Genomic DNA, 13,121 nt, shown 5'->3' on the forward strand with positions numbered 1-13,121 from the left:
TTGGCAGTGCATCTTAATTGTGCAACCTTCCCTGCAGAGCATAGATGATCAACCTCACATGGCAACGCAGAGCTCAGGACAGGGAAGTCCATCTCCCATTCAGCTCCTGTATCCTGGTTAGGAGTTCTCCTTCCTTGCAGAGACATCAGTTGGTGCTCAGGGCCCTGTACCCTCGACCTGTTTCCCCTTCAGTGTCTTTGATCCCATTATTGGTACTGTCTGACCTTGAAACACCCTCTATTTTTTGTTTTTAAGTAGATTAGGAAGAAAGCTTCTTGGAGAGCTTAAAAGACTGTATGCTAAAGATGATTTCTGCAACCTGATATGGATTACCATAGTTACTCTGTCTGAGCGTGGCAGTTTTCCAACTCCTCTGCCAGGAATGATCTAAAAGCTTTTCTTTTATTGTGTCTTGAGGTGAGAGCCTGGCTTTAAAAAGCTTTCAGAATTCTAATTCTTCCCTCCAATTTGTTGGCAGGGGGAGTCCAGCACTGCTCCATCTGATGTCCGATATTGCTGATAACCTACAAACAATGCATTCAGGATCTCTGATTGTGCATGTCCAATCACTTAGTTAATTGAGAACACAGGGAGATGCAGCTCTTGGCATCCCCATTATCTCTCCAATCTCTTATTCCTCCAGCCTCTTTCCAGGCATAACTGTTTAGGGTTTGTGGCACTCTCACTTCTTCATGGAACATGTGCATTTGCTGGGCCAGATCTCTAGTTAGCAAGAGCAGCAGAATGTAAAGGGCAGTCTCTTGAGTCTTGTTATCTTCTTATGCACAGTAATAGCACAGTCTGCATGCCATTCATGATTTTTATTTAATAGAGTTTCCTGGTGTGTATTTTAGGATTCATTTAAAAATACATCAGTGATGAGCAGGGTAGGAAGAAGAAACCGAGCCAAAAATTCTCTCTAAAACTAGACCAATAACTGTCTCCTCCTGCCTGCAGCTGACATTTAGGAGTATTCTTAAATCATTTTAAGTGATTTTTAAAAATCACTTCCAAAAAAAGGAGTCTGAGGGAGAGACTATGGGTGTATTGCCTGATGCCAGCATGAGTGGGGTGAAGAAATTGAGTCCTAAGTTAATGTTGAATTAATGTTGATAAGTGACTAGAGTGAAACTGGAAATGGCAGACTGCGAGTAGAATATCTCAGCATTGCTTATGGCACCTTTTTAATTATGAAAAATCCAGGTTACTTTATGTAAAAATAATTTCTTCCTTGGTATTTTAACTGGGGCTCTTGTCAATATGACATGGACCACGGCATGGACCACCACGCTGACCACACGTGGGCAAGGAGCACTTTTTCTATTTATGTCTCTATTTGGCAGGTCCAAGATCTGCCAGGGAGCTTGTCAAGGTTGGGACAGACCTGTTTCTTCCAGTCTCAAATTAATTCTTTATCCATGAGACTATTTTTTATCCTGCTGTACTGTCTGGAAATGATAAATTATTGCTGTAGATAACAAATACTTTCTTCTTCTTCCTCCCCACTGGTTAGCCCTTGTTCATAGTGCTGTCCTTCCTGGCTTCAATAGTCGGGTTAAAGCCTGTGTGAAAACCCAGGTCATAGTGAAATGTCAGCACGCAAAACCAGTCCAGAATGTCTGGATTGCTGATACAGACATGCTGCACGTTCATCCATCTCCCTCCTGAAATCAATAAGTGTTCTCAGCTCCCTGTACGAGGGGTCCCAGCAGAGCCTTCACTGTAAGTTTTCTGCTCTGCTCTGTGGTTTTGGCTGAGCGTCCTGAGGTGCTCCTCAGAGCAGGCTCATGGCATGGAATCCCAGGGCTGCTTCAGCCCCTCAGGACTGCCAAGCCCAGCAGAGATGATGTTTTAAATTCCATGAATATTTAAACCAAAAAAAAATCAAGCCCTAAAGCATCCTGCTTTTCCAGTTTGTGAGAGCTCTGACCAAATACAGACACAGGTAGTTTACTTAATTAAAATTAAGCCTTCTTTTCCATTTTCCTTCTCTTCCTTTTCCAGCAGCACCCCACTTAATGCCTGTGGCAAGATTCATCACCTGGAGGCTGGTTTTTTATAGGATTTGACAAAGATCATTCAGAAGTCAATATTTTGCCAAAAGCAAAGTGCTAAGTCTAGTGACTTGCATCTAATTACTCCTTTTCTTTTTATGTCTTCTTCTTTTTCCCCCTCCTCTTTTCATTGGGGCTTTGAGTTACTGACAGCAGAGCAAATGAGTTATGCTCAGGAGGTATGAATGCTTCAAGTTTGTACTGGGCTTTGCTCTCTGCCTCAGCTTCATTTTGCATGATTTCTGAATAACAGCAGGAGCACTGAGAAGCCGTCATGTCTTTATGTACAAAACATACAGCTCTCCACTGAATTCTTTGAGGTTTCCTTGTAACTTGATGAGATAGGCAACAGTGGTTCCGGCAGGACAAAATGAACTTGTTTAAAGGAGCAGAGTAGGGAATGGGCAAAGGAAATGATGTGCCCAGATACCTTTACGCTCCTTCAAATAACATGGGCTGAACAAAAAGAGGTGGATTTTACTACAAAGATATTTTCGTCTTTGTGAATGGACCTTACATAGAAACCAGCATAAAAATTCTCTCAGCAGCTGGATCCCTTCCTAAATATTATCACCCTTCAACCCATGAAGTTATGGCTCTAGCTTTGTACTAAGGTAGTTAAAGAGCAGATTTTTCTGGGGCCCTAAATCAGAAGCTCATGTGCAGCAGTGACTGTGTGCTGCCAGGCACATGCACAAATGACCCAAGACACATTTGTTCCATTTTGGTAAAGTTGTTTCTGAGCTTTTGCAAAGAAATTTATACCGAAGATTTTTGGGTTTGTTTGTCTGATTACCTAATGAGTGCTAGTGAGGTTTTGTAAGAAGAGCAGACGAGGAGGAGTACTGAGAGGAACCAGATACTGTGCCCCTACTTTAGGCATGTGGTCCCATCAAAGCCCAGTTTACCTGTGAAACTTTCCTAAATTCAGTTCAGTTTCCCTAGGAGTGAATGAGCTAATGCTCACAGGGTAGTATGGAACATGTCTATATGGATTTCAGAGGGAAGGTTGTTGTGAGTAAGTATTTGCTAAGACTCAAGCAGGCTAGTTAGTACGCAATCATTTTGTGTTAAATAATTCAAAAGCTGTTGCAAAAGTAAATTAGTAAGTAGTCTAAACAACATGGGTTTATGGCAAACTTTATCAAAGAAACCTAATTTTTCCTCTCTGATTATATTACAAGTCTGGTTGACAAAAATGATTGAACAAATTTAGTGCATTTAGACTTATGTGAGGTGTTTGACTTGGCAGTGAATGGTGTGCTGATTAAACATTAGCACCATTCAGTAACATTAGAATATGCATTAAAAGGCTAACAAAGTGCCTGACAGGGCTCAAGAAGTAGCTGTCGATGGGGAATCAGGGCTGAATGGACCTGTGGTTTCTGGGGCACACGAGGGTTAAGTACCAAAGCTCTCTGTCGGTTATATCAATGGTCTGTAGCAAAACACAAGATGAAAAATATTTGTAAAGCACAAAGAGAATGGTACCCAGTGAAGAAGAACAGAGGTTGGCATTGGGGAAGGTGAACCTTTTGGTAAAGAGGATGAGGAATTCATCACGCTCTGTGTTGGCCTGTGCAAGGGCACGGCCCTGCAGGCTGGAGCACGGGGAGCGCTCACGGGATGAAGGGAGCAGTGATCCAAGAAGCCTCTGCACATTGATCTTACTGTGATGACCTGACAAAGGGAATTTATGTGGCCTATAAGTATATAAACAAGGGAGTACTGAATAATAGGAAAACAGGGTCATTTTACTTTTATTGCAGCATCGCTAAACCCAGGTCCCAAACAGCAAAATATTATGTTGAAACTTTGCAAGGATATGAATAATTTGGAAAGTGGATGGGAAAGAGAGGTGAAAATTATCTGAGGGTATGAGGAAATGTTTTACAATAGGAGGCCTGAAAGGCTCAATGTGTTTCACAGACCAAAAAAATAGTCTGAGGTGATTTTTTTGTGCATGAGTCCGCTTCTGGGAAGAAAATAACTCTGTCCTAAAAGGAAAGAAAAATGAAGGAAGAGCCTATACCTGAAAGCTGAAAAGGATATTATTAAATGCGATGTGGGTTTTAGTGAGTTTTTTGGGGGCTTATTTTATTTTAACTAGGAAGTCATTTTAGTCATTAGAGCAATTTATCAAGAGAAAAGAAAAAAAAAAGAGGATTCTTTGCTTTTTGATGGCTCCAGAGCAAGACTTGGTGTTTTTCTCCACTATTGACTTTCTTGGGACTTACAGCTCTGTTCAATTAGGAATGGCTGGGTAAAATACAGTGGCCTGTTATAAGGTCAAATGAAGATCTAATGAGTCTTCCTGGTCTTCAACTTGTTGACGCTGTAACTGCACGTGAACACACTGATATTGAAAACAGCCTCTCCTGATTTCAGAAGGAAAAACTCTACCAGCGTTATTAACTTCCTCGTGTGTGACAGTTGTTGCTCATACATTTTTAATGTTTTAATCTGGAAAGCTCGTTGACATTTTGTTTTGAAACACACGGTGCCGCTCCGCAGCGGAGTACATTTGTTCCTGCAGCTGCACCATCTGGGCGGGAGAGTGACGGGGCTGCCCGGGACTGCTCTGCCCAAGCAGCCCCAGAGGTTTGGGCAGGATTCCTCAGGTGCTGGAATTGCTCCACGGCCATCAACACGGTTTGTGCTGAACTAACGTCGAGGCTGCTTCGGGCGGCTCCAGCGCAGCCGGGGCTCAGCTCTCTGCTCAGAAGTATCAGCAGCGACAGGCAATGGTATGATAGAAGGAAGAGATTTATGGTGCAAACCTGATTCCAGCATCAAGCTTTAAAGATTTAGAGGCAAAAGGAACAACTACAGTTATGAAATATGTCAAGGAGTGTTTCCTATCAGGAAGCAGTGAATGAACTCACCACAGCTTGGCCCAGCTGTGTCTGTATCTACCCATGTTGCAGGGCTCTGTCTCCAATATTAAAGCTGACCTTGTGCTGAGCCTCTGCACAGGAGTGAATGTCTCTCTGCTCTTTAGCTGCTACCCACCCCGAGCATAACTCTCTTTGTCAAAAAAATCCTCATATGGATACAAATTATGCTGTGCTCTCATTCCCAAAGCCCTGCCAGGTGGGAATTGCCACCTTCTCTCCCTGCCCCTATCCGGATCAAGCAAAGTTTTGGTTTAGATTGTCCCAGCTCCAGACTCAGCATAGGGGATTCATTATAGATTTCCCTTTATACCATTTTTGTAATGTCTTACCTGTTTCTTGCAAGTAAACCTCAATGAATTCAGATCTCATGTAGCTGTCGGTGACCTCAGGGACCTTGGTTACTGCAATCACAGGCAGCAGTCCCAACATGCTCCAAGGCCAGTGCCTCTAAGCAGGGAGGAAGGAATGGTGCAGGGGAGCCTTTAAATTCCAAGACGAAACTATAATGAGCTGTAATCATACCCAGAGTAACTTCCCTGCTATAATTCTCAGCAGGAAAACAATTACATTGCAGCAGTATAACCAGACAGACATGTTGTAAATACAAAACATCCTTTGGAAATACATGCTCTATATTCTAAATACATTTAGAATTAAGGCAAACAATTCTTTTCTAATTAGGATTCAAGGCAGACATGCCGAGGGGCTTTGGGTTTGTTTTTTTTTCCCCCTTATGCTTCTACTTTTTTGTTTAGCAGACATTTAAAGGCGCTGTGTCAGTTGATATGTGGACAGCACACTCAGGCTGCCATCGGGGAAATGGCAGGGGAGAACTGACCCCCACGCTCGGCCCATAACACACAGGTGGTTACTTCTGTCCTTCTGAGATGAAGGCAGGGGTGAAGAGGGGGTTTGGTTGGGTTTTGGCACCAGAGAGGACAGCAGGACTGCTGAAGCACAAAGCCAGACGAGATGCAGCAGCTCTGCTGATCTCGAAGGCTCCAGCTGGTTCAATACCCTCAGCATGCGCTGGTCACTAGGGGAGGATAGAGGATCGCAGAGCCTGTGGGTCACAGACACACTCCTCGTGAAAACTGGAAATGCTGCAAGATCTGTCTGCCTGAGATCCTGCTGCTTCTGCTACAGCAGAACTGGGAGAAGCAGCTGGATACAGAAAGGAAAGGCTTGCTTTCTTTATGCCTTATTTGGTGGAGAACACCCCGTGTTGATACTGGGGCACGTTGTCTTACCCCAAACATTCAGGATTTGATTGATGGTCATTTTAAGTGGTAAGATGTCGATCTGCCAGAGCTTATTTTAAATTACTTGGCTTGAAATATGCTTCTGAACTCTGTGCAGAGAGCCTAAGACATATGTAAATGTAATTTTTTAGGATCCTCATTCATCTTTTGGGGGGGTTAGGCAGCATATGTCCCTACACTGCTCAAAGAAGTAAAATTTGGCCAATTGCTGCTCCCTTGTCCAGTCCCTCTTGGAGAAAGGTAACTAGATAGGCTGGGAGAGTTTCTTAGTTTCTACCATCCCTCATCCAGTTCAACAGGAGAAGAAGATGGGGTGGGGGGAAGCAAGGCTCTAAAGAAATATATTTGAAAATCTACATAGTTCTCTGGGAACAGAGACACTTTCTTCATATATATTTTAAAATCACTCTCCTGTGGTACATTCAAAATGATGGTTTTATAAACCTACAGGAAGTTTTTCATTATCCATTGAATACTTTAGATATTTTCCTATTAGAGGAAAATAAAATTTATGTGCTTATATCAGTCAAGGTATGGCTTCACGTGTTGCAATGCCCAATGACTTATTCTGGAAGTGACAAAGTCACTGTGAGATGTTCTAGCACCTCCTAAGGGTCCATCCTATTTCCACTGGTGTTAGTGGACATTTTACCACTGTCTGCAATAAGAAGGACTATATCGTAGAATTTAGGGACAGTAGGGTGAGTTAAGGTTAAGAATAGTGAGTGCCAATATCCACCATGAATGGAAGTATTGCCTGAGGCAGAAGATCAGGACAATGCCTTTCTGCAAAGACAGAAATAACCAAAATTTCACATTTTGAAAAAAAAAAAATAATAAAGGAAAGAGAGAGAGGAGGAAAGGAATAAAAGAGAGATCTTCCAGGGATCACAAAGCCAAACGTACTAGCGCTTTATTGCAGCTCTCAAAAGTTTAGAAGTGAAGCCCATAACGATGAAATGCATGGCTTGAGGGCCAGAGCTAAATCAGGCTCCCAGCACAGAGCAAGGGCTGCTCTATAGATATGTTTGTCACTGCAAGTAAGGGCTGTGAAGCAAACAAAAGGGAACAGCTGATGTTTAACAGCCACTCTACAGCCACAAAGCTACCTCTGTCTCATATCTGGAAGCTTGTATGGGGAGCACATTATAGGTTTCTCTGTGCTAGCAGGTTGTAAACCTGAGTTTCCCCTACATATGCCCATTTTCCATGCTTGTTCTTTCTTACTGTGAGTGAGTAGGGAAGACAGGTTCAGGATGGAGCTTTAGATTTGTAGTCCTTAAATTTCCGTTCAAGTTTTCAGTGAAAACACTAGTTTGCATGTACCAGAGCAGGAGCTTCTAAGAGCACAAACACTCTGTGCATATGCAGAAGTGCAGATATATGTACACACACAGGTACACACACCAAAAATATAAACAAGAATAATTCTGCTAGGCATTCATAGAGCTTCTGGTCTGAAGAGAACATGAATTTTCCTATGTATTTGTCTTCTTTCCGGTGTTTTCATTACAATGATTTGATTTGCTTAGAGCAACAAACACCACATGGGGTAGGCAGGGAAATAAGCAATTGTCTTTACATTTCGCCTATATATATACCATTAGCTTCACACAAAATATGACTCACCAGTAGCAGGTGTCCTGCTGTTATGTTAGGCAGATTAGTAATGATAGGGAGGGGGCTGCTCTCCCTATATGGCATCCCCGAGGGAAGTTAAAAATAGCTCAGACTTACAGCAAAGTAAAAGTATTTGTGGGCTTTGAACGAAGTCTGCTTCTGAAGGTAAGAATCAGAACTGGTCTGTTTAATCTGCCATTCCTTCCTTTTTTCTTTCTTCTTTTTTTTTTTCCTTGGCAGCTGATTGGCAAATGTTATCTGGCACAAGGCTGGGAGTTTGGAATTACGAACAGTCGTCTTCCGTGTTTTGTGGAAACAGGGTGGGGATTGACCAATTAAAGGAAATCAGTGTAACAGCATTCGCAGCCCAGGCAGAAACAGCAGAGCAATGTGTCTTTTTCTTTCGCCTCCCTTTTTTTCTCTCTCTCGGTTGTTAGAGAATCTGAATGGCATATGAGCAATCCTAGCATGTGACTGCTCCGAGTAGCAGGCAAGATATTGCTGGTAGTTACTCCCACCACGAAACAAGTCCAGTAAGCAAAGTTGTCTATAAAGTTATTGTAGCAGCAGAATATGAGAAGAGAGGAACTGTTTGTATTTCTGAGGTATGTGCAAATCAGGGTGCTACGTGCGCTCCATGGAGGTGTGGCTTTTCATCCTTGCTGCTAAGTGCCTGTGTATCTATATACTCAGACACACCAATTGACAGACCACTGCCTAAAAGGAAAATATTGTTTTTCAGGGGAGAACTGTGGAGGATAATTGTATGTGTATGATTTTTGTGTGTGCACATCCGCGTGCATCCACATCTGCACTGATGCAGGGAGATCCCGAGCAAAGCCCCACAAGCTTTGCATTGAGCCACCACCTCTGTGGCTTTGTGCAGGACAGAAATGGAGTTGTAAGGGCTGAGTTGCACTGCTGAAAAATGAGATACAAGGGCTGCTCGTTACACCACAATAACCTCATGGGCCATGATGGATTTCCCCTGACTTTTTCGAGTGGCATCACCAATACTGACAATGAGCAACTTTGGTGTTGTGGAAACCAGACAAAAATCCGACAGCCCCGTGCAGGGAGTCCCCGAGAACAGCAGTGTGTGTCACACACCTGTGTGAGCACGTGTAGGCATCTTCACCAAGACCTGCCATCCTCTGCCTCCGAGCCCAAGTGGATAAGGACTTTCTGTGTGTGCCTCCTTCTCTGCCCTCAGTTAGTGCTGGTTTTGGCAAATGAGTTTGAGAGGGTTGAGCGTGCCCAGGGGCCTGGCTGTGGTGTGGGGAGGAGGTGTCATGATTTTGATCACTGTGGGTGTCTGTCTGCCTGAGCTCCTGCAGTAGGTGTTGGAGCCCATCAGCAGCATGCCTGGGATACCTGGGCTGTTCCTTGAGTTAGTATCAATTCCTGGCTGGGCCAGTAACTCCCTTGGCTGGTAGAGGGGAGATGGCAGAAGCAATCTAATTTTAACTCCCTGATGTTGGGCCAGCTTCTACTAAAATCAGCATCAATGGCAAAACCAACATTAATTTGAGTGGGAAAAGGATTGAACCCAAATTAATATATGCTGGCCTTTGTAATTATCTTTATTGGCTGATAGGGAAGGAAGACCTTATTCACTCAATGCATTTCTGTGGCTGCCTGGCTGTGCTCCAGTGATGCACCAGCCTGTGAGCAGACGGGTTGGGAGAGTGGGACAGGAGTGCTGTATCCCTGCATGAGGGGCTATAATTCACTGTCATCCCCAAATGATTAAATCCTGCTTATTTCAAACCAGCAGGTAATGGAGCAACACCCACAAATATGGTGGGTAGGATTTAGCTCCAGGTGCTTGTTGAAAAACTTCTCCTATTGAGTCCAAAGTTCAAAATCCTGGTCCCTGTGAATGGTCACAGAGGAGAGCATGTAAGGTTTAGTAAGCATTAAACATTGTGGTTTTATACTGGTAAGAAGAGTGAAAATTGAAGAAAACAGCTGAGAAACACAAGAGGACAGGTCAGCTCTGCTAAGTGCTAGAGATGGACATAGACTAAAGAGAAATCCTATTTGGCAGCACAGAGAATCTGCTGGGGTTGCAGTCTGAAACCTGCTCCACAATAATGGTTTCCTTCTCCAGTAAACCAATGTATTGATTAGGATAAGCAGAAAGGATCAGTCTTGATGGGGATCTTCAGGGTGTTTTACTACACTGCTTAGTTCAAATTAGTTGATATTCATGTGTTTTTCTCTCCAGAGCTAACTGGATATGACAGCAGAGAATGTAATTTAGGGCTTTTTTCTCTTTCTGAAAATGAATTGCTACATGAGATTTCATTTGCTTACACATATTTATGGGCGGTCCCAAAAAATCTCATTTCCATTGTGCCAGCTCCTGTTTAGCACAGACTTAATTTTGCAACTTTTAAATAAATTCTCTTGACAAAATAATATTATGGCATATTGAAACAAAGCAGACATTTCAATAGGAGCACGCTAAGAGCATTGTTCCTAAATGCACACACCAGCGTTATCTTGGTGATAGCCCAATGACCAGTTAAAACAAGGTAGGCCCAAGATGCCATAGAAATGTACTGTAGTTCTGACCCTTTCGTGGGCTATCCAGTGCCCTTGGGTCTCCCTATTTGCTATGAGAGGGTGCACAAATGATTTGCTATCAAGAGGTCATTCTAGCTTGTTTATTCCTCTCACTAATAATTCATTACAAGGACATCGAGATGCAAGCGATGCCAGGCAAGCTCACGGAAAGGAGGCCACCACGGTGGGTGCTGTCAGTAATCTCCCTGCAAGGACCACAGCAATTCTTTGGGCTGGTCTTCTTTTGCTGGCCATCTGCTTTGCATTCCCTGGTGGTACTTCAGTTTGGATCTCCAGTTTGTTTGTCATTTCAGTCTCCCACTTTATTATTTCCAGAGCCAAGTGAACCGCTGCCAAAGCCAATGCAATGAGATTGCATTGAGAGCTTTGCAACATGGTATACTTTTCTTTTTATCTTGAAGCCTCAGCTCCTGGAATTAGTTGATTATGTTAGAATCCCAGCATTCATTAAAAAAAAAAAAAAAGAAAGTGGATCTCTGCTCCTCCAAAACTGAGGAAAAAGCTTGAGAAAAAAGGATCTCTGAAGACTTAGTAATCACAGACCAAATAAAAGAGGCTTTCCCCCCGCCCTTGACATCAGACTATTTTACAGACAATCATCCTATTTCTGAATCTCTCACTCCCAGTTTTTTGAGTTCTGGGTGCTGGCAAACCTGAGAAGCAGCTGTTCCTTTCTAAAAGCAGGGAAAATAAGTAGAGTAATCTCTAACAGGAACAGTTATTTTAGCTTTGCTTGTGCTGCCTTTTCCTCTGCCCCTTCAGCCCGCTCCTGCCAGTGGGTTGGCACGGCACAGGGAACCCATTGCAGCAGCTCAAAGGACCACTCACCTCCCAGTAAGTCCCAGTGAGGAATGGGAGGACAAGACTTTGTGTTAACCAGGACTGTGATTCCCTTGAGGTCAGGAGTAGCAGCAGCTGCTGCTGTCACTGACCCCATAACTTTAAATAATCTTAGCTATGGCTGTCCGTGGCACATCTGAAATGTGATTAGGGCTTGCCCAGTTCTGGGGTACAGACTGTCACTCTTTCCTCAGCTTGGGGATATATTTGGGATGCAACTACTAGAGCTGGGAAGGGTCCATCATTTATATTTCTGTTTGCCTAGTGTGCTATTTTCCTACTTTTATTTTTCAATAGGAAAAGAGAGGACACTTCAGACTGATTTTGACAAATATGTTTGTTGGTCTGGATTTTTCATCACTCTGGGCCGGGGCCTCAGGGAAACATATTTGCTTTTATTGCTTTTTTCCGGTAACTAAATGGAATTAGCATTCCCTGCCATTGCTGGCCAACTGGATCCAGTGCACAGTGCAAATCAGTGCAAACGAAGGACAACAACACTTCACTGAAGTAATGAAAAAAGGGAAGTACTAAAAATGAAAAGAATAACAGAAAAGAAAATGAAGAGCCACAGGTCAAATTTCTTGCTGGACTAACTTGATAGAAGTTACGGTGCTTGATACTTCCCAGTTTTGCTGACGTGCTTTTCTTTTGCCCTGACAGTTTTCTTCAGTATTTTGCATGTAACCTACAGCAGGTAGAAGGAGGGCATGTGTAGAGGCACCAGTGTAGGGTTATATGGTGCATCCCCTGTCCTTTAGTTGGGAATTGATTTTACAGACCTCTGATGAACCAAACCTGACACTTCATTGGAACTTAAAGGGCAAAGTGAAGGTCCGGGGCTCATAGAAGGGAGAGCAGAACAGCAAGTGGGCATGTGATGGACAAATTCTCCATGAACACAAGTATAACCTGACCTGGTACACCAGCAGTCAGTAGCTACTGAGCTTATTGCAAACAAAATTTTCTACGTTGATTCTTAGCTCCAGAATAAAACGTGGAAAGAAAGCATTCATTGCCATCTGCTAAAATCAAAGTATTTGCATATAGTTGCAAAACAACCAACTTTTAAAAGTAGAAAAACCCATTTCCACTGATCTCCTCTCCAACACATGGAACTCAAAGGGAAAACCACCTGTATTACTTCTGGAGCCTTTGTCCCACACTGGGCAGCTGAGTGCCTGCTGGGCACAGTCTCCTTTGCTAAAAGGCTTTGGCAGGGAGAGGGATGGGGAAAAGCAAAAGTAAAAAAAAAAACAATTAAGAAAAGGAAAAATGGAGGAAGAATTGCCCAGTGATGGGCAACAAAGCTGATGAACGATCTGCAGCACAAGTCTTAAGAGGAGGAGCTGAGGGAGCTGGGGGTGTTCGGCCTGGAGAAAAGGAGGCTCAGGGGAGACGTTGTTGCTTTCCACAACTACATGAAAGGAGGCTGTAGACAGGTGGGGGTTGGCGTCTGCTCAGGTAAAAAGCGACAAGAGGAAACAGCCTGAGTTGCACCAGGGGAGGTTTAGATTGGATACTAGGAAAAAATTCTTCACGGAAAGGGTTGTCAAGCAGTGGAACAGGCTGCCCAGGGAAGTGGTGGGGTCACCATCCCTGGTGTGATATGCAGATGTGGTACTTAGGGACATGGTTTAGTGGAGGGCTTGGTGGTGCTGGCTTAAGAGTTGGATTTGATGTTCTTGATTTTAAAGTCTTTTCCAACAGGAGTGGTTCTGTGATTCTATGAGATGTGGGGGAGGAAGGGGAGCAGGAAAAAAGGGCATGGGAAAGCGGGAGGAAACGGAGAGAAGGGGAGAAACGAGGAAAGGGGAGAACACTGGAGTGAGAAGGGCGAAAAAGAAGAAAAGTGG

The 13,121-nt window shown here is 43.5% G+C and overlaps 1 protein-coding gene across 1 annotated transcript in view; it reads left to right on the forward strand.

Moving 5' to 3' along the window:
• Positions 1-7,963: 7,963 nt before the first annotated feature.
• Positions 7,964-13,121, forward strand: part of SGCD (sarcoglycan delta) — a 321,287-nt gene continuing 316,129 nt past the window's right edge. The window contains exon 1 of the mRNA XM_029960163.1: positions 7,964-7,998. The gene's annotated coding sequence lies outside the window, so the exon portion shown is untranslated. The remainder of the gene's footprint in view (positions 7,999-13,121) is intronic.

Source organism: Manacus vitellinus, unplaced genomic scaffold (genome assembly GCF_001715985.3).
Source record: "Manacus vitellinus isolate BGI_N305 unplaced genomic scaffold, ASM171598v3 scaffold_25_pilon, whole genome shotgun sequence".
Classification (NCBI taxonomy): domain Eukaryota; kingdom Metazoa; phylum Chordata; class Aves; order Passeriformes; family Pipridae; genus Manacus; species Manacus vitellinus.